At 41.2% G+C, this 18,749-nt stretch overlaps 1 long non-coding RNA gene across 2 annotated transcripts in view; it reads left to right on the top strand.

Moving 5' to 3' along the window:
• The window catches only part of LOC125700716 (uncharacterized), a 78,092-nt gene extending 59,819 nt beyond the window's left edge, over nt 1-18,273 (top strand). The window contains exons 2-4 of one of the 2 annotated variants that reach the window (XR_007380031.1): nt 822-880; nt 15,549-15,701; nt 16,669-18,273. This is a non-coding gene — a long non-coding RNA (uncharacterized LOC125700716). The remainder of the gene's footprint in view (nt 1-821; nt 881-15,548; nt 15,702-16,668) is intronic. The other variant, XR_007380030.1, reaches the window with a different exon arrangement.
• The last annotated feature ends 476 nt before the right edge of the window (nt 18,274-18,749 follow it).

Below are 18,749 nucleotides of genomic sequence, written 5' to 3'. Positions count from 1 at the left end.
ACGCTGTGGGCACGCACCTACACTTACCTTGCTGCTTCAGTGGAGCTCCTACAACTGATGTGGGGCACGACTTCAGTGCGGTGTAGAGATGTCAGCAAATGTCTTACTGACTTCTGCTTTAATGACAATAAAAAAAAAAGCAGCTTTTGACATAATTCTCTCAGAATTGTTGATACAGTCTGCTGTTACACCTGTCTGCTATGCTCAGCACGCTGCTTGAATTAAATGCCAAAAAGAGCTCAGGTGATACTTATGAAAGGTCACTTCATTTCCGTAAAATCCTATTGGTGTTATTATAGAAGGCTGCTCTTGATATGATTTTCGTCTTTAAAAGGATAGTAAAAAAAAACAACAAACAAAGGGCAGCAGAGCAGTGAGCTACCTGAGAGGCAGCTGTGGCCAGGAAGCATCACAATGTGTGGCTGCACAGTTGCATACTGCTTTGTGTTTGCATGTGGTTTTCATCTGGTATAACAACCCAGTAAAATCAGTTTGAAAAACACATATAAGATGAGTCAAAGAGGTTAAATGTGTTTCCATATTTCCATCCCTGTGTTTGCAGCACAAAGGAGAAATCCAGAATAGCTACAGGGGGCTCACAGAGGTATAATACTGAGGTGTTATGTGTATGGCCAGAGTGACACTGCATGGATCCACCAGCATGAGCAACAGGAGAACAAGAAATACTACAGGGCTACTTGCTACATGCATCTATTTTACTTTAAGATGAAAAGCTTAAGTATATTTATGCGTTAGTCTGGACAAGTCTGGAGCACCCTTTTGTTTCTGTTGTCTGAGTTGTTGCATGCTTTTATCTTCAGGGCGAAGATGACTGAGCAAATCATGAAGAGGTCTGGTGCCTCAGGTTGCTGTGGCTGCAGTGAGTATCTGTTGCTCAGTACATCTGTTGGTTCAGCGTGAGTTTAAATCTGCGTGAAGAAATGGTTCATGGAGAATGAGCACTGTCACATAGCAATGAGGAGCTGAATGGGCTGAGTGCTGTGCAGGTACGTCTGAGGGCAGGCAGGAGGCAGGGGACAGCCAGGCATTCTGCAGTGTGTGCTGCTTAGAAGCCAAAATGTCTATTTGCCAGGCCCTGGGAAAAGGTCCTCCTGACTTTAAGACAGGCCCTGTTTTTGTAGATATTCAATCACGTTATGATTTTTTTTTTTGTCTGCTGAAGGACTACATTGATTTTTCATGGTCTTGCTGTGGTGTCCTCTACAAGTTACCTGGCCTGGCTTTCTGTGCAGGTTGTGGCTGGAGAGCTACAACCTGCAAATGCATGTAAATGTTGACCCCCCCATGTGGAGGCTGTATCATCAGGGTTACGGCATGAGCATGACTGGGAGCCCCTATGTTTCAGCCAGCTGTTCTTGCTGATAGTCCTGGAGCTCCAAGCAGTGTCATTATGCTCCAAGTGTGCCTGGAGCCAGCAAGAGCCTGGTGTGAGGCCCTTCTGTCATCTTGCCAAGTTCAGTTGTCTTTGGATCTGACCTAGTCTAAAGTGAATGTTACCAAAGAACTTCCAAGGAAAGCAATGGATTTTCTTTTTTTGGGCATATAGCTGTGGGATCCAGCTTAAGGACATTTAAAAATTCATTTTCCTTATGTCTTTATGCTATGTTAGAAATGAGTCTTATTCGTCCCAGTAATCACTGAATGCTGTTAGCAGTACAGGCGTGTTTGTCAGTGCTGAAAATTTATGGCAGTAATTCTAAATGCAGGCAATTTATACATTGCCAGAAGAAAGTAAATATTCTTTCTATTTCATCTCAGTTTTTATAACTCCAATTGCCAGCATATTCTACAGATCTCTTTAAATTGCAAATGCATTCCCTAAATCCCATGTTTTAGTTGTTTATTTTTGCTGTCATTGTTGTTTACAAGTTTTATGCCACTTTGAAAATACTGCCACTTCTGTAAATGTCATTTTTTAATTTTTTAATTGGGACCTAATTTGAATTAAGGATTTCACCAATGGGACTTGTAACATAGTGGCAAATGATAAAGCTGAATGCAGCTGCTGCAAGTACATATCTGATGAAAAGAGTTAAAATTGCTCAACATATCATATTGAGATCTAAATAACATGTACCAGTCCAGAAGAGAGACTGAGATATCACTGTGGGCCACTCAATGGGCAACAGTGATCAGTCAGGCAAATGCAGCTGGCTGTGCATGAGAAGTCAGGCAAAAGCACAGCACAGAGGCTGGTGCCTGGCACAGGATCCTGCAAGCTGCAGTTGTTGTCTCCTTACAGAATTTGGCATAGAAGTTGGGAAAGTTTGGGAATAGTGAAACAGTTATGTTAACAGAATATTTAAAGGGCTAATTTCTTTATAGTGATTAATAAGGAAAATGATGCACTTAAAAAAAAAAAAAAAACAAAAAAAAAACAAAAAACAAAAAACCCATTTTTCTCCATTCTCCTTTTACTTTTTAACATTACTCCAGGTGTTCATGAAATTCTAATGTGATGAAAGAATCAGCTCTCACCCATATCGCAGGACTTGTTGCCATGAGGAGGGCTATCTGAAGTCCAAAAAAAATTGTAACATTCAGAGGAGAATGAGAAATCTGCATAGGCAGCAGGAGTACGTAATCTACCAAAGCTTTGGAAAAGACAAATTTGTACTTCAGAGTTCAAGCTAAGCTCTAGCTACTGGAGCTTGGGAACTGGCTGGCTGCTGCAGATTTGACTGTTTCCAGGCCTCATGTAGCAATCAGTCATGGCAGACCTCGGTCTGTGGGGACCTGGTGAGGAGTTCTCTGCCCTCCTGCTGTGCTGCACCAGGCATGGTGAAAGGGAAGGAAGAGTTGTGCGAGTGCTGCTGAGCGCCTGGGGTGGCTGATCCATGCTTTTCTGTGCTGTGCTTTCCTTGTGTGAACATGGGGAAGCCATCTGGACTTGGTTCCAGTAGGGTCTGTTGAGCAATCAGGGTTGAGTTAAACCATAAAACTTCTAACATTTATACTTAAACTTCCTAGCGTGCTAATACAGTGGTTTGTCTGTATTGATTACACGAGGAACAGAGAACAATTAGGCTTCTGAATTAGCCACCTCAGTTAATTGCCAAAGTTAATCTGAAAGATGGATCAGGGCGTAATGTAATATAGAAGGAGAAAGATTGCAGATTAAACTAAATCAACTCAGCTGTGAGCAGTGTCCTCTGGCTTGTGGTGGGAGGCATGCAGCAGTAACGTGAGCATGCTGTGGTTTTGTGCTGGGCTCTTCCACAAAGAGAGTCTGGTGAATGTCATGCTTTTTGTCTTTCAAAGGGAAACTAACAATAGAAAACAAAGCTGGTATCATCTTTTCAGAGGTCTTCTCTCAATTCTTACTTAGTCTGAAAACTAAGGAGGAAAATGAAATACTTTATCAATAGTAACTTACGTTAGTCTGCGTCATTAAGTGTCATTAAGTCTCGTATATTCTAAACAGGAAGGGAGCACGAGCCACAGGAGAACAAGAAATACTTCAGGCTACTTGCTACGTGCATCTATTTTACTTTATGACAAATCAATATCCCTGCTTGACCAGGCTGCCACACCATACCATCACTTGTACATGTCTTCTACAACACTTGTAGAGCGATCTGTGACTACAGGATGTAATTAGGGGATGCTTACTGGAGTAACTTCAGAAGGAACTCTTGGAAAGTCTTTGGTATGATCTATTCACGTAATTCTTGTTACAAAATGAATTTGTAATAAAACATTAATAATTTCTCATTTCAAATCAGACTGAAGCTCCCTGCGTTCATAGGGTGCACAATAAGGTGCCAAACTGCCTCATGTTTGCAGCTCAGGCCATCATGCTATGTCACAACTGTGACAGTCTCGAATGCAGTAATATTTGAAGATTTAGCTCAGTTTATTGTAGTCTGCCCTTAGGATTTTAAATGAGAGAAGGACCAAATTATACCTAGCAAAGATGCCTTTGAAACCTTATTCAGTTTCCCAAAAGTAATTGCTGCTGTCCCAGGAAAACACTGAGATACGGTTTTATGACCAGAGATTGCGCCTTAATGTTTTTTCACATTGTTTCCATTCTTGCATGTCTGTGTACACATAATTGATGCCTTAGCACTTTGCACGGCTTGCACGTATTTATCTCTTTGTTAGTAAGACAAGTGTTTCTAGACTCATAAAAAACAGCTGACATGAGCTAAATTGGGATGTCCTGACTACAGACCTTAAGTAAATAAACAGGCTTAAAACGGATGAGTAGTGCTAGCTGTAATTACCTGGGGCTGTGTGCCATGGAACTGGAACAAAAGTCCAAACAAGTTAATTTCATTATTTTATTGGAAGTCTGCATCCCATTCATTAGACTGACATATGACTAGTCATTAGTAACAGTTCGTTTCAAAAGCTATGGTGGATAAAGGTTGATTAAAACTTAATGAGGCCCAGACCCACTGCATTGCCATCGTGTCAGGCTTGAAGTCATTGCTGAAGTCGTGGTGCTAAAAGAGGAGCATGCTTTAAAAACCTACTTGGGATTTTCTATTTTATATGATTTATGCATTTTTGCTCTCTGCCATTGAGGAGCAAGAACTTGAGTACCTTGCCTGGCTGTAGATGTCAGCAATAAATTACATAGTAATATCAGTTATTAACAAAACAGATTGCTGTGTCATGCTGATGTTTCTGCCATGCATCTGTAGGAAATATATTTTGCTGATAATCTGATAAATGTGAGACTTGATTAACCAGCACTCTCGTTGCCCTCAATTCCCTGGGAAGTCAGTGACATTGAAATGGCAACTAATACATCAATCGATCATTCCCTGAGTGGCTTTCCTGACTGCTAGCATCAATGCTGGGGTTTTGTTTTTGGAGAGAGCTCTACTATGACAAGACCAATATAGTTAAAGATGAGCACGTGAGCAATTTCACTGAAACCATAACTGCAAGGCTGAAAGTAAATGCTACCGGTGGAGATATATTATCTATTACTTATTTATATCAGTATGTTTGTGAGGCCATTTAGTGAACCTGGAAATTGAATTCTGAATTCTTTGAATATTTATTTAGGTACTTACAGGGATGGAGTTAATTCTAAATTGCTAGTTTTCCTTGTTGAAAGGAAGTAGATAATTTTTTTTGGAGAGCAGAGAGGTTAAGGGAAGTTCTTATGTAGGAAAAACAAGAATCACAACCTAAACTCTAATCCAATGAAATGAGTGTGGAAATCTATAAAAAGGAGGAGATGTAATCTGTAGAATAGAAGTCAAGACTGAATTGCATTTCAGTTGCAAATGATGTTGGAACGGCTGTCCTGCATAACTCTACTCTTTCCTGTTGTCTAACAGTTAAGGAGAACTGCAGGACCCAGGCTGACAGCAAGGCTAGCCACTCCTTGGTTTATTTTAGGGGAAGATGAACAACAGCTGAAATTAAACATTCCTGATAGAGACCATCCTAGGAGCTGTGCTCCATACTGTGGAGTGAGATGCCTGTAGTGGCCACTTCTGGTGTGAGTAGTGACAAACTTCTGAATTCTAAGAATATGGAGGTGTTTTAGGAACAGTTCTGTGCCAATTCCCTGTTATCACAGTACAGATCTTCCATGACTGTTCATGACTGTTGCCTTTCTTGTTTTTTTTTTTTTTTTTTTTTTTCTGTGTGTGTGTGTGTGTGTAGGGAAGGCCTAAATGAGCATCAGTACTCAGTGTCTCATGATGCTGATTGCAAAATCCAACATCAACCAGAATCTCAGTGTAATTAAATTACATGAAGCTGTAATTAAAAGGGACTTAAGAAGAATGTAGCTAGGAGAAAAAGTGGGTCAGAATTTCTTTTTAAGCTTCTAGCTCCCAAATGATGATGTGGCTGTCCCTAGAGGACATTGCACCTCTACAAAAGAAGTGGCTTGAGATAGTATAAACACCTTTTCTGCTCCATACCTTGAGAAGCATGGCTCAACTTTATCAGTTTCCTGGTTGGAGACATCCACCTCATATCTGCAGTGGCTCTGTTCTGGCATTTGCTCTACAGCAGGAGGAATGTTAGAGCAAGGAGACCTGTTTGCTGCCTTTCCCTTCTCTGTTGCTGGAGCAGAAACACTCTAGTTGCACTGGCCTGGCCATGGAGAGAGGAAATAGGAGGAAGGCAGAAACTGGATTAATTTCTGTTGTGTGGCAGAACATGGGGACACAAACCTAATGCCAAAGGTCTGTGATATCAGCACAATCATGCTGCCCTCATATTACTGGCTTTTCTTCATCATTGCATCATTGCTTAAGAATATGAAATTACTTTTAAGTAAATGGTACCGGTAGCTTAATGTTGGTCTGCAGTTTTCTTCTGAAGGCAGCACAGGATGCTGTTAAGATATATAAAGCTTTGAATGCAACTTGCCTATGTGCTTGTCAGCAGTGCTGCCAGCAGCTGTGGTGGGGTCACCGTGCTGCAGGGGACTGTTCCACCTTCAGGTTGTGTTTCAGCTCTGTCCAGAAGTCTTGCCATGGTCTTGGAGACTTTGGGAATAGCTGTTAACCTCATCTGGTACCCAGTCCTCAGTGACCAAATGTACTAAGCATTTTACTAACAAATATTAACTAGTTCAGATAGCAATCTGTAGTACACAGTAATTGTATAGCCCTTGCTCCAAAGTCTCTTTGTTGCTCATCATTATATCTTCAATATGCTTAACTTCATTTTAAATGTTCTGTGAAACAGCTGAACTTAAACCGGAAGATAGTCAGAAAAATCTGGAGTGACCATATGGTGTTATAAAATTACAAAAATGTGAGAGAGGGTTGAGCCAATTCCAATTGCCAAACTTGCTACTTGCTTCTAATAAACACTGAACTATCTGGCATCTGCTATCCCTCAGGTAATACCATCAAGAGTGGAAGTAAATGTTTCCTTTTAATTGCATTGTTTATGTCTCAGAGGGTCCAGAGAAATCATGCAATGTTTGTTGAAATTTTCCATGAATACAGAACCAGTCATTTCAGGGAGAACTTTGATATTCTCTCAGTTTTTAATTAGGCTGAAGTTTCACTTGTAATCTTTCAGAGTCGTGTTTGGTATGTCTTCAAGAGTGAACTTCTCACCAGTTACTTTCAGTACGGTTTTTGATAGGGTTATTACTTTTATTTTCACTATTTTGGCAAGGAAAAACTGAGTCAGTGCTTTCAAGGAAAGCTTCAGATGAAAGTGCAGAATGCCACAGATTCTTAGGGATCTGAGGTATCATGTTGTGTTACTTGAACTAAAAGGAAGACTGAATTTTGTGAATGGCTGGGAGAGATACCCTTTTGCCACCAATCGTTATTCCATCAATAGCAACCTTTAAGTGAATGGTAGATATAAGGAATTTGTTTCTAGGTAAGTTCTGTTGGATTCCATTAGGAAAAGCTGTGGCACAGCTGAACAGCTCTGCATTACCATAAGTGCATTTCTTCTGTGTTCTGTTGACAATGCGTGGCTGCATAAGCTTCAGCCTTTCCACTGCCACTGGGGGGCACAGAGTGGAACTGACCGAGTGCTGCCTTTGGAAAGCCTCTGCAGAAAGAGGCACAAATTGGTGCAATGTCAGATTAGCAGTGGACAGTTATTTATCTGGGCCAATTATGATATAATGATGTATTTTATTACCATCAATTAACAGAATTAACTATACTGCGTATGGATTTGTTTGCAACCCTCAAAGTTGTTCACAGTTGGTCAGCTACTATGACATTAATGTATTTCTACACCAAAATCTAATTGGGTTTGGGGGGCCTCTCTGAGTACTGAGCTGTAGACAGCAAGATGCCTACAGGAAGACATGCTGGTTTCCAATAAAATAAAAAATGTTGTGCCACAGTCTACCTGTTGTACTGATAAAATGATGCAGGTGGCAAGAAAACCCACATTCTGCTGATAGTAAAGCTCTTTTCCATTGTGCTCTTCAACTCTTCCTTTTGCTGTTATCTCATCATCAGGAGTCATTGGCTTTCTAGTGAGTATCTGAAGTGTCAGACTGGAAGGGCATTTTGTATCCCTTGACCAGCTCCTGGGCTTTCATGCTTTGTGTAAGGACAATTTGCATCAGCTGTGCTAGTCCTTTTAGCCATGGTCTTTCTTTGAACGGCAGATAATCTTATCAACAGGACATTTCCTACCAATGATGCTGAGCAGAAACAAACTGTTGCCTTTAACAGCATTAGGAAGTATGTGGGATATGCTCCCAGTCAAATTGGGAAGTGACCCAGGGGCACAAGGAATTACGTGGCATAAAGAAGGATTTGCTGTGTCAGTGGTGAAATCCTTTGACTCTTACACAAAGGCCGAGATTTAGTTCAGCTGAACCGAATGGAACGTGTGCAGAAAAACCAACTACACAGAAGTGGAAACCTGTCAGTTTGACAAATACTGCAGTAGAGCTCGTGTCACCCAGAGTCAGTACTTCCCTGTGGTGAAGTGCGTGTTTGACTGGCAAGGCCTCAGGATAATTTTCTCTTGGCTGAGGCTCTGTGCAGGCACTGGTGTGAGCTGTCACAGCCTCCTCCCAGGGCTCTTTGGAGAACTGGCCATATTCTTGCTTGATATACATTGTCAAATTTCATCCGTATCTCTGTTTGAAATTTCTGCTCATCTATAATATGTGAGATGTTAAGAAACACCAATGATATATGATCTAATTTTTTGAACATGATGCACAGAGTGTTTTATCAAGAGAAAATAATGCATGACACTGGAAATACTTAGGCTAGAATACTGAAAAGCACGTTGACATTTGATGGGTAGAAGTACCATGTTGTAGGGTGTCTGCCAGCTGTTCTCGAGATAACTTGTCATCAGGGAGAGAAACAAGTGCATGAACAGGGCAGGACTGCCAGCCTGTTTATTTGTAAGGATATAATTGTCAGAGAAGTAGTCCATATTTGTTATGTGCAGACATGAGAAATGAAGCTGAAGAGCCAGGCGTGTGTGTCCTGAAGCAACGGAAGGTAACAAGCACTCTGCTGCAACAAGTGGATGTGTAAAGGGGTGAAAAGCTGGACCTGTGCTCCTACAGTGCTGGAAGGAGGGGCTCTGCCTTCCTGCATGGTAAGATATCTCAGCATTCAACATCTGGCATTCTCTCTCTGCCCCAAATTCCTCCATCATCTATTTCCCTGGCTTAGTGCTCTGAGCCCCCAGACACAAACAGGCTGATAAACGTGCCTGGGATAGAAAGAAGGGAGTCATCAGGAACCAGGAATCACATGCTAACAAAAAAAAACCAACAGTGCGGATGCAGGGCTTTGCTGCAACAGTCATTGTGCAGGGGCCCAATGCATGGCTCCAGACCTGCAGGGGGTGTGAGGGGCTCTCGCTGCAAGCAGGTGCCTGAGCTGGGTGCAATTCCCCTAACATGGGCTAAGCCTGTACCAAACATGGCCAGACAGGATAAGTAGAAAAGAGTCACCAGTTTAAAGGCTATCTGGGAAGGTGTCCAGTGAGGTTATCATACACTTGGGGTGCAGGGGAGTTCCAGCTCTAAGGCATGCCTTCTTGCTATTTGAACCTGTTTTTTGTTGGTAATGGCTGCATCTGGCTGGCATGTTCGCCATTTATGTGCAAGTAATTAGCTTTCTGCCTTTTTCACCATTTCCTTTTGTTCAGAACTACAGGGTCTTCAAAAAGTGATGGCATACTTTGTGTTTGAGTTGGAAAAGAAAGATGATAGAGATCATGTATGGCTGGGGGTTTTCTGTTTGTGATGACTCCATCATAAATAATTCATTGTGCAGGCACCAGTGAAATGGGAAAAGATTCATAACTTTGAGCCTGTACATATCCAAATATTACACTCTAAAATTAATTAGAAGCAGTTAATATCAAACGTATTCTGTAGCACACATTGCTTAATCAAGACAAGTAGAGCTGCCAGTGTTTCCAGCCTTGTTTCCATCTTAGAAATAAACGGATTTTTTAAATGTTACATTTATAGGTGCTGTGGATCATGGAAAAGATAAATGGTTTAATATGGTCTTGCCTTGTTTTATTTGTGCTGTGACAAAGGAATTGTAGCATAAAGTTCAGTACACTTAGATAGGGAGGTATTCTTTGTAATACTGAAAGATTAAGATAGGCAGGGAGTCTGTTCATTCACAAATAGCTCAGAGTCTGGGGCTTTTTAATAGTGGGTGACTTGGCAGCCTGTATTATGTGGTAGTGATTAATTTCCGTGGCACTAATGTGCCAGCTGAGGTGTGTGCTGTGGCACATCAGTGTGAGGGTGCAGTCCTGAGCAGGCTCCTGCAGGGACAAAGGTGAGGCTGGCAGCTCCCAGCTCAGCCCACACTGGCAGAGGGGCAGGAGAGCCCCCACCAAATGTGGGGATGAGATCCAGGAGGTCAGTGGTTTTAAACATAAATTTTGAAGGCAGTGATTTTTTTTTAAACTGAAAATCAGTGTTATTTTCATAAAAACAAAACAAAACAACTTTTTTTCCTCTCGCCTGGGATGACTTCCTGCCCCAAGGGTGCAAGGGATGGTGGAAGCCAGCCTGCACCTGTCACCGTGGTGCAAAGGAAATGAATGAAATGATTTCTAATTCTTGACTCAAGGAACTAAACCAGTTGTGATGAAAACAGAAGGGCTGTCTTGATGTGACACAGGCACTGGAAGCAATTGGAAGCAATTAAAAATAAAACTGGTTAAAAATAAGCCTAAGATAGCTGTTTTAGGAGGCTATTTATTTTTTACAGGATTTTACAGGAATGAACAAGAAGTTTTGAGGTATCTATAAAGGGAAAAAAAATATATATGGCTAGTCTTGCTTCTCTTTTTCTTTTTTTTAATTTTTTTATATAGAATTGCATGCAGTAAATGAGATCCAGTTGCAAGAGTGGCAAAGTGGAAAATAAACTCTAGTTGAGCTATTTTTCCCTTGGATTTTTGAAAGTTTGATTTGGGAAATGATTTCTTTGAGGGGAGGTATGGTTGAAACTGCTGATATCTTCCCTTCCATGTTTAAAATGAGAGGTGGGTTAAAAGAAAATCTGAAGAACCTGTGGCGTTGCCACTGAATTCATTAGCCCTGGATTTCATCCAGTTTTCTTCCCAGCCTGATCGAACTGCATGTGACTACACAGATGGGGGAGCCTTGATGTAGGTGTGTAACCAGTGATAGTTGTTTTTTTTTTTTTTTAGTGATTTCTCTCATTAAGATGAAGTTTGAAATAGGCTTGGGCAGTGCGTTCATGGTGTCAGTGACAGCTGAAGAGTGCAGTAGTGCTCAGATCTGCTGCCTCTTTTCATCAAGTGCCACTTCCAAGAGAGAAAGGAAGCTGTTCTCCCCTGCTGGCCCTGGCAAACAACACTTGGCAGACAACTAATTGGGGTCCAAAATAACCTCATAGTTTTAATTAGCATAAACTGAGCATCTGAATAATAAAGAAAGAGCAAAAATACAATACACGAAGAGATTTCTAGTTGCTTTGTGATTGCAAGATAGAGTATTTGAGAACCTTAAAGCTTGTTCTAACAATCCTCTGTGCCCCCTGGCTGTGGGACGTGTTTTTGATCACCCAGAACACACAATGTATATCTCTTAAATACCTATCACACATTTTATAAATAATAGTTAGACCCAATCGTGTACTGGAGATGTAGTGTTTGTTTGTTTAATTAGGAAACTGAGCTGAGCTGAATCCTGTGGCAGATGTTGCCATGTGTAATATAATAAATAAAAGTCTTTATGGGACCCAGCAGGCAGCAGAGCTTTCAGTTAGCAGATGGCAAAATATTAAACTGGCAGTGCAATAATTTAGCTGACTGTGTCAGCTGGACCGTACCCAGGTTCAGCACAAACATGAATCAACTTCACATAGGAGGTGTCAAACCTGCAATAGATGATAAACTTTTTAAATATGATACATGATAAAAGAAGGCATTTTATCTGGCAAGATGCTGTTGCTATAGAAGTCAGTGTAGGCTTAACATGATCTCTTCTGTGAAGACTGCAGAAGATCTTTTGCAGCAGAAGAACAGCCATTAAGCAGAACAGACATGCTGCTCAGTCCAAACTGAATAGAAGTTCAGGAACAGATTCTGTAAACTTGTTTCTAGCAGCCCTCTGGAGCCCAGTGCACCCACTGGGTAGATAGCCTTTTCCCTCCAAGGAATTGCTGTGCTGAGTGCTTGGCTTTGGCTGCCCACCGCAGTCCTCACATGGCTCTGTCAGAGGGGTGAGTCCCTACCTAATCAGGGCAAACCCATCTGTTGGTTCCACAGACTTCAGGTCTTGCAAGCTAAAATTCTGCAATTCATTGCCATGAAGATGGGTTTTACTTTTCACATAGATATACCAGTTGGTCTTCCCTCAGGTGCTTGTGTAAATGTACACACATTGAAATGCATAGCTTCAGGCTCTGCTTTAGTGCCTTGTGCTGGGAGCTCCATCTCCTTGGGCTTCCTGTGCTGCGCAGTGGCTTCTTTAGATGGCCATTTGGAAGCACAAGGGTCTGTAATTTTCCCCAATCCCAAACCTCTCCAGACCATTGGAGAATGTTCCTCCCAACCTACACATCTAAACATGAAGCCCATGTTCAGACACTGCTAACTTCTGTCCCTGTCTGCCCATTGTTTTTCCTCCATCTGAACACATGGCAGGTGACTCTGGTAAGGTGCTTTCCCCTGGCTCCAGTTTAGGACCAGTGGCATCATGTTCTAGTCCATCTTAAACACTGTCAGAACAGCAGGTGTTTGTGACAGAGTAAAACAGGATGGATTGCAAAGCAACTGGGAAGACAAAGTTATTTGTATGACCTTCGGAATCTAGCATAAAGCAGTTAACCACCCTCTTACTAGGCTGGTTTGCATGTGCATATGGCAAATTTAATATACCTCTCTGAAAGAGAAAAGTCAGGGTTTTCAAGGGTTGGCTATTCCCTTTGTTTTTAGAGAACGTTGTAAAGGGATGATAAAGATAGGACCTTTTCCTGTCTGTTTTCATCCTTTCGTCTCTCGGTGTCTCTCTTAGCAGTCAGCTCACACCACCTTCTGAGCAAACTGGAAGGTTAGAAAGGTTTCAGAATTGGTTTTATAAAGCAAGCAAGTAGATAACAGCTGTATCTTGAAAATACAGTTGAAGTACAGCTTGTAAAATGCAATGTTTTGCTTAAAAGAACTTGCTACTGTTTGCTATTTTGGTTGTAGGTGTGTATCTGGAAAACATCTCTCTGGGTTATGAAACCAACTGGCTTTTTAAAACACAGTTTCCTCCTTAAAAACAGTTGACCTAACTTATTACAAGTTTTATTCCTTATCCCCAGTAAAGTAAAATAATGTGGGGTGCTGGGATGAATGGATTGCGGTAGAATCCCTTGTGCCCCCAGGTGGCTATTGCTGTTCTGCAGTCAAGCTGCATCAAGTCCTGATAGGAATAACACAAATAAGCCATTCCCCTAGAAAACACTTTGGGACTGTGAGGAATCGGGAACTTTTTGTGTCATTTAAAGCACTTGGAAGGTATAGTAGAAAACAAAGCAAGTTTTGTTTTCTCCCATGTGTAATGAAGGCCCAAAGCTCTGGGTACAGTTGAGCAAGAGAGAACAGAAAGACAAGATGGCTTTGCACCCTGCCTGGCATAATTAATCAGTATTTTTCTGTCTCATGAAGTCCAAAGGCCATTCTGGCAGATGATAGAATAAAAATATTGTCTAAGCTCTGGAATAGATTTGCTGACCATACCACAGGTTGCACCAGTGGTCATGAAAGTGTCAGTAGCTGTTTCTTGCCTAGAAGAAGTAGTAGAATCCTTTGGGAGAAGGTGATGGCTAGGTCTCAAATGTAAAGCAAATGGCAGTCCTTGAGGACTTGTTTCCTTCTTATAGCGAGATTACAGTAGTTGCCAATAAATTATAGTCATTGATTTATTAGCATTATGTTAGGAAGAACGTTGCATCCAAAGGGATTAGTTGGTGATTGAATCAAGATGTACTCACTGGAGGACAGGAGCTTGGAAGTGCCCAACAGGCATCAGCAGGGGAAGTAAGAGAGAATGATCACAAAGACTGCTCACAAACCATTGTGTGTTATGAGATGCAAAAAGCCAACCGTGCTGACAGATATCAAGACTGTATAAAATTCTTGAAGGTGTTTATAAACATATTGGGAACATCTAATCAAATCAGATTCATTTGAAATGAGATCATGTTTGGAAATAATACAATTAAACATAGACGCTTAGGAGTGTCAGTGTGTTTCAGAATCAATTTTTTTGCTGCACTTGGGCTGTAAGTCTGGAAAGCAATCAGTTTTTTATTGCTACCTAAATGTCTGCCCACACTCTTTTGAATGTCGTTTATTCAGATACAGCCAGATGAGAAGGCATCACGTTATTGGAACACCTGACAGCAGGTTTGGAAGCACATGTATCTACTGCTGAGGGTGAGAGGGAGGAACTCTGGACCTTTTGGACTGCACTTCCTTTATCCTTGTTTGTTAGGCAGCCCTTTGGTAATTGGTGCTTGCTCATGGGGATTAAAACAGTCCCAAGGCTGCTATAAGCTCCACAGTGGTTAATACAGAGCTATGCTCACAGTCAGAGACCTGCAAGCACACCTCCTCCCTGTGCCCGATGCTGTAACAGCGCTGGAAGATGAAATCAGGCAGTGTCTGAATTATGGTTTATGTTGTACTTTGCCTGAAACCAGTCCAGGAGGTTCAGGTAGAACTTCAGCACTGCTGACCATTGGCATAAAGCTGCTCCACCAAACACTAAAAGCCCTCAATTTCAATTAAAACAGGTAAGGCCTGGAAAGTCTCATCAGATGCAAAATTTTTTGCATCTTGTCTTGCTCTTGTCACCTAAAAGCATCTTGTCAATATTAAGTGCAATTATTCAATTAAGATTATTCTTAGCCTGAATGTGTGCTGAGGAAGTCTTTCAAAAAGCAAATTTGAAGTTTAAGTTTATGCAGCTCATGCTAAATTCAGATCAAGCAGTGGCTCCTGGTTAACACTGGTCCTTTGTCTCTGAAAGACATTGTGGAAATTGTGTTCTTTGTAAGAATTTACAAACAATGGATGTAGTATCAAGGTATCAAGTAATTCAAGCCATGCATCTACACTTGCTTAAAGATGAACTTTTTGGGGAGAAAAATGATGATAATGCCAGTGCCAGACAAGCAGGATCCTTGGGTAAGTGCATCGCTTGTTGCTACTGACAGATCTTGTGCTTGTAATAAGACTGAAGTGCTGAGGTCAGCAGCGGAGCGAAGCCATGCTTGTTTTCACAAACACATTTATGTGACGGTAATGGTACCTGTTAACGAGGTTGACATAGTGTCCTGCCAAATAGAAAAATGAGTTCTCCTCTGCATCACAAGATGAACAAAGTTGAGGGGATAATAAATCATAAAATTAGTTAAGACATCATTTATCTTTCATGGTTTTCCTACATTGCAGCTAAGAGTCCTTTGAGACTTAAATTCATTTATTGCATTTTATTGTTATGAAAACATGTCAAAGCTGGTAGCAAGCTGTGGGAAATGAGGTAAGCAGGGACAGTAACGTGTTGTTAATTAAAGAAGCGTTTGCATGGTTTCCTTCAGATTGTGGCCGTCTTGCTGTATCCTGTAACTGCTTCCTCTGAGCCCTGTCTGTGAGAAGAATCCAAAATGAGCAACTTGAGTTTAAAAATCTGTGGATGTCTTTGGTTCTGGTGAAAAGACAGCAGCCTACACTGTCAGCTCTAAAGAAACAAGGTGAGGTTATGCCCTGTTCAGCTATTCATCTGTGTGTGCAGTTAGTCTAAGATTATTAATTTTAGGCTCTGTCAGCATCAAAACCAACACTGTCTGTTTTATTGGGTGTCCTCCTATCTCTTATGATTCCATAAGTATTTTGCAGTTTGTTAGAGGATTGCACCACTTGCAATGAAAGCAGAGATATCATTTCTCTGGTACTGTTTCATTTGCACACTACTGTGGTGCAATGTTCAGGAAGGCAGGAGGGTGAGATGAATGCGTTGATGTACTTAATTTGCTCTTTAAAATTTCAGAATTGTAACTTAGGTTGTGCTGTTCCCTCCAGACAACAGCTAATATAGACGATGAACTTCTTTCCTTAGTATGGGATTATTTGTAACTTAGGTAATGTTTTGGAAACTGAAATAAAGTTATTGCCTAACTTGGATTTCAAACGTGCCACCTTAGCTTTGTTTTTCCTTCTAGAGAGCAGAGATTCCTAACTGTTTTCAAATCCTAGAGAGAACAAATCTACACAATAAATGGTAGATATTCAAGGCAATAACTGAGCTGTGTTTTTCTGCCAGCAGTGCCCGTGGCAGCTGCTGTGCACAAGTTGTATAGAACTGGGAAAAGGTGCATGATGCAGAAATGGAAAAACAAATGGATTTTGACTTGTGTTCCTTTTACCTTGCGAGCATTACAGTATTTCTTTGTGTGATACCTTGAGCTACTAAAAAAGAGTTCAATTGATTTCTTCACTAAAGGCCAATCAATGTGGGATTCATCTTCAGAAATTGTTTTGTGATCGCACCTGGTGGGATTGCAGGGGGAAGAACAGTGCATAGAGTGTGCAGAAAACTTCAAATGTGCTTCTTGCATTAAAGATATAAATACATATATATTTAAATGGCTTTGACAGGTGAGAAAAGCCAGGAGGTTTGAGCCTAATGTCCCTGTTCTCTTTTTTTCTCTCCTTCTTTAGCCCATTTCTCTGGAAGGCTCTCTGTTCTGCCTTGGCTGCTTTCAGTGCTGGTTTTATGGGGCATCAGCACTGAAGTATTCCCTCTGCTGCCTGAGAGAAACTTGTGTCCCAGTTTGAGTGTCTTGAGTGATTGGAGATTTAGCTCTGAGCTAGAGATGCTCACTGCCATTGAAAACTACTTTTAAATTAGTAGGGCCATAATCCATGACATGACTGTTAATTTACCTATTCCCAGAGGAACAGTGAACATTCCAACTGTCACTGCAAACTGACCTTTGAGGCATGAACAAATAAGGATTTAGAAAGTAATTGGTGACAAAATACTGGCAATTTGTTAATCTCTGTAGAAAATAAAGAGGATAGCAGATAGGGCAGAGCACTCTGCTGCACTGAATATCACCTTGAGTAGATGTTTGGGGGAAGCAGATAATGTCCTTTTATCCTTGTTTTTCCTTCTCTTCCAAATCTGTCATTTTCATTTTCCTTTTTTGGGGGGGGTTGTTAAAGACGTCTCTTGTTTTTGTCTGCTAAAAAATTGATGAAAGCCTAATTGAGCAAGTTACTTACATTTGTCCCCAGATTTCATCTCAGTTTCAGAGTGTTGAACACAAAAGAGTATGTGCTCTAAAGAAGTACCGCAGCTTCAGCTCACTAGTCTACAATAAAATGCATTTGTTGCTGGTAAATTGCTTATAAAAAGCTGAAGAATGGTAACATACTGAGTTCTCTGTTCATCTCAGGGATGCTAACGCACCTGAATGCTCGTGGACACAGCCATACTGGAGTTCTGCAAGTGCTGGTGTGCAGAGAGCATCTATAAAAGCTGACTTCCTTAGCATATCTTCTCGTGAGCTGACAGTGAATGTCTGTCATCTTGCTTCCAAGTCATGGCATCCATGAAGGGATGTTTGCACAGGTGAACTTTTTAAATGAAAAGCTTAGCAAAAGTAGAGTGTGTGAAAATCATTTTAACTGCCTATCTGTCCTCTCAATCTTCTGACTGCAAAGGTAGCAGATAAGTATTCTGATGAAGTTGATGCTTGAGTATATGGCAACTTGAGTATTTTTGAGAAGTGTTAAGCAGTCGTTTCATCTGAAGCCTATAGGGAGAGGTTAGGTAGGAGATGGAAGGTTTCTATGCTGTCAGAATGTGCTCAGTGGTGCCAGGGGGCAGATTCCCTGGGCACAATGCCATTCTGAGATAGCAGCTAGCATGGATGGAAAGGAAGGGAAGGAGCTGCTGGAAAGGAGGATGTACCCAAACAGTTCATATTGCACATTAATACTTCTGTCTTGCCAGATATTTGAGATATGTTGGAGGACTGGTAATCCTTCGAGGGAGATGAAGGGTGGTGTATATAGTAGGGGGTTGCAACTAGATGGTCTTTATGGTCCCTTCCAAATCAAGCCATTTTCTAATTCTATGATGTGATTCTATGACTGAAATCCAATGAAGTATGAGGAGCTGCCCTGACAGCTCTCTTAGTAATACTTTAGAATGGAAATGTTAGTGCTGTGCTCTTTTTGGGTCAGATATAAGCTGTTGTTTCAGTCCCAATTTGAAGTCTGCACGCCATTTGAAGAATGGGACTGCTAAATTTTGGTCTCTTTTGTTCAGAAGAGCTTGTCTGCTCCCTGACACAGGCAGGTTTCTTCCAGAAGTTTGGATTTTTGGTTGCTCAGGCAAAATAAATGCATCTTTTCTCTGGGAAATGCCTACACTGCCCTGAGAGCATGGGTGTGTGTAGTACTCCAAGAAGCCAAGCTGTATGGAGGCAGTAATGGTATCAGTAAGCATATATCTAACTACATATGTAGGTATGTGTTTGTGTGTGCACATAAAAAAGGCTCTTATTAATATGTATACATTATATGTTTGTCAGCATGTGTGCATGTTATTGCATGCCTGTTTGGGGTGGTATGGCTCGATCTATTAGAATGTGTGCTTCATTCCTGCCCCAGCAATGCTGCTGCTCAAATCTGTTTTCTCCAAGCAGACAGCAGTACTGCCTTTGCAGTGCTGGAGCTGAATCCCTCTTGTGCATTGTCTGTTATGATAAGGTATGATTCTTACAGAAGCG

This window comes from Lagopus muta, chromosome 15, assembly GCF_023343835.1.
Source record: "Lagopus muta isolate bLagMut1 chromosome 15, bLagMut1 primary, whole genome shotgun sequence".
In the NCBI taxonomy this organism is placed as follows: Eukaryota; Metazoa; Chordata; class Aves; order Galliformes; family Phasianidae; genus Lagopus; species Lagopus muta.
This window is presented reverse-complemented; position numbering and strand designations above follow the sequence as displayed.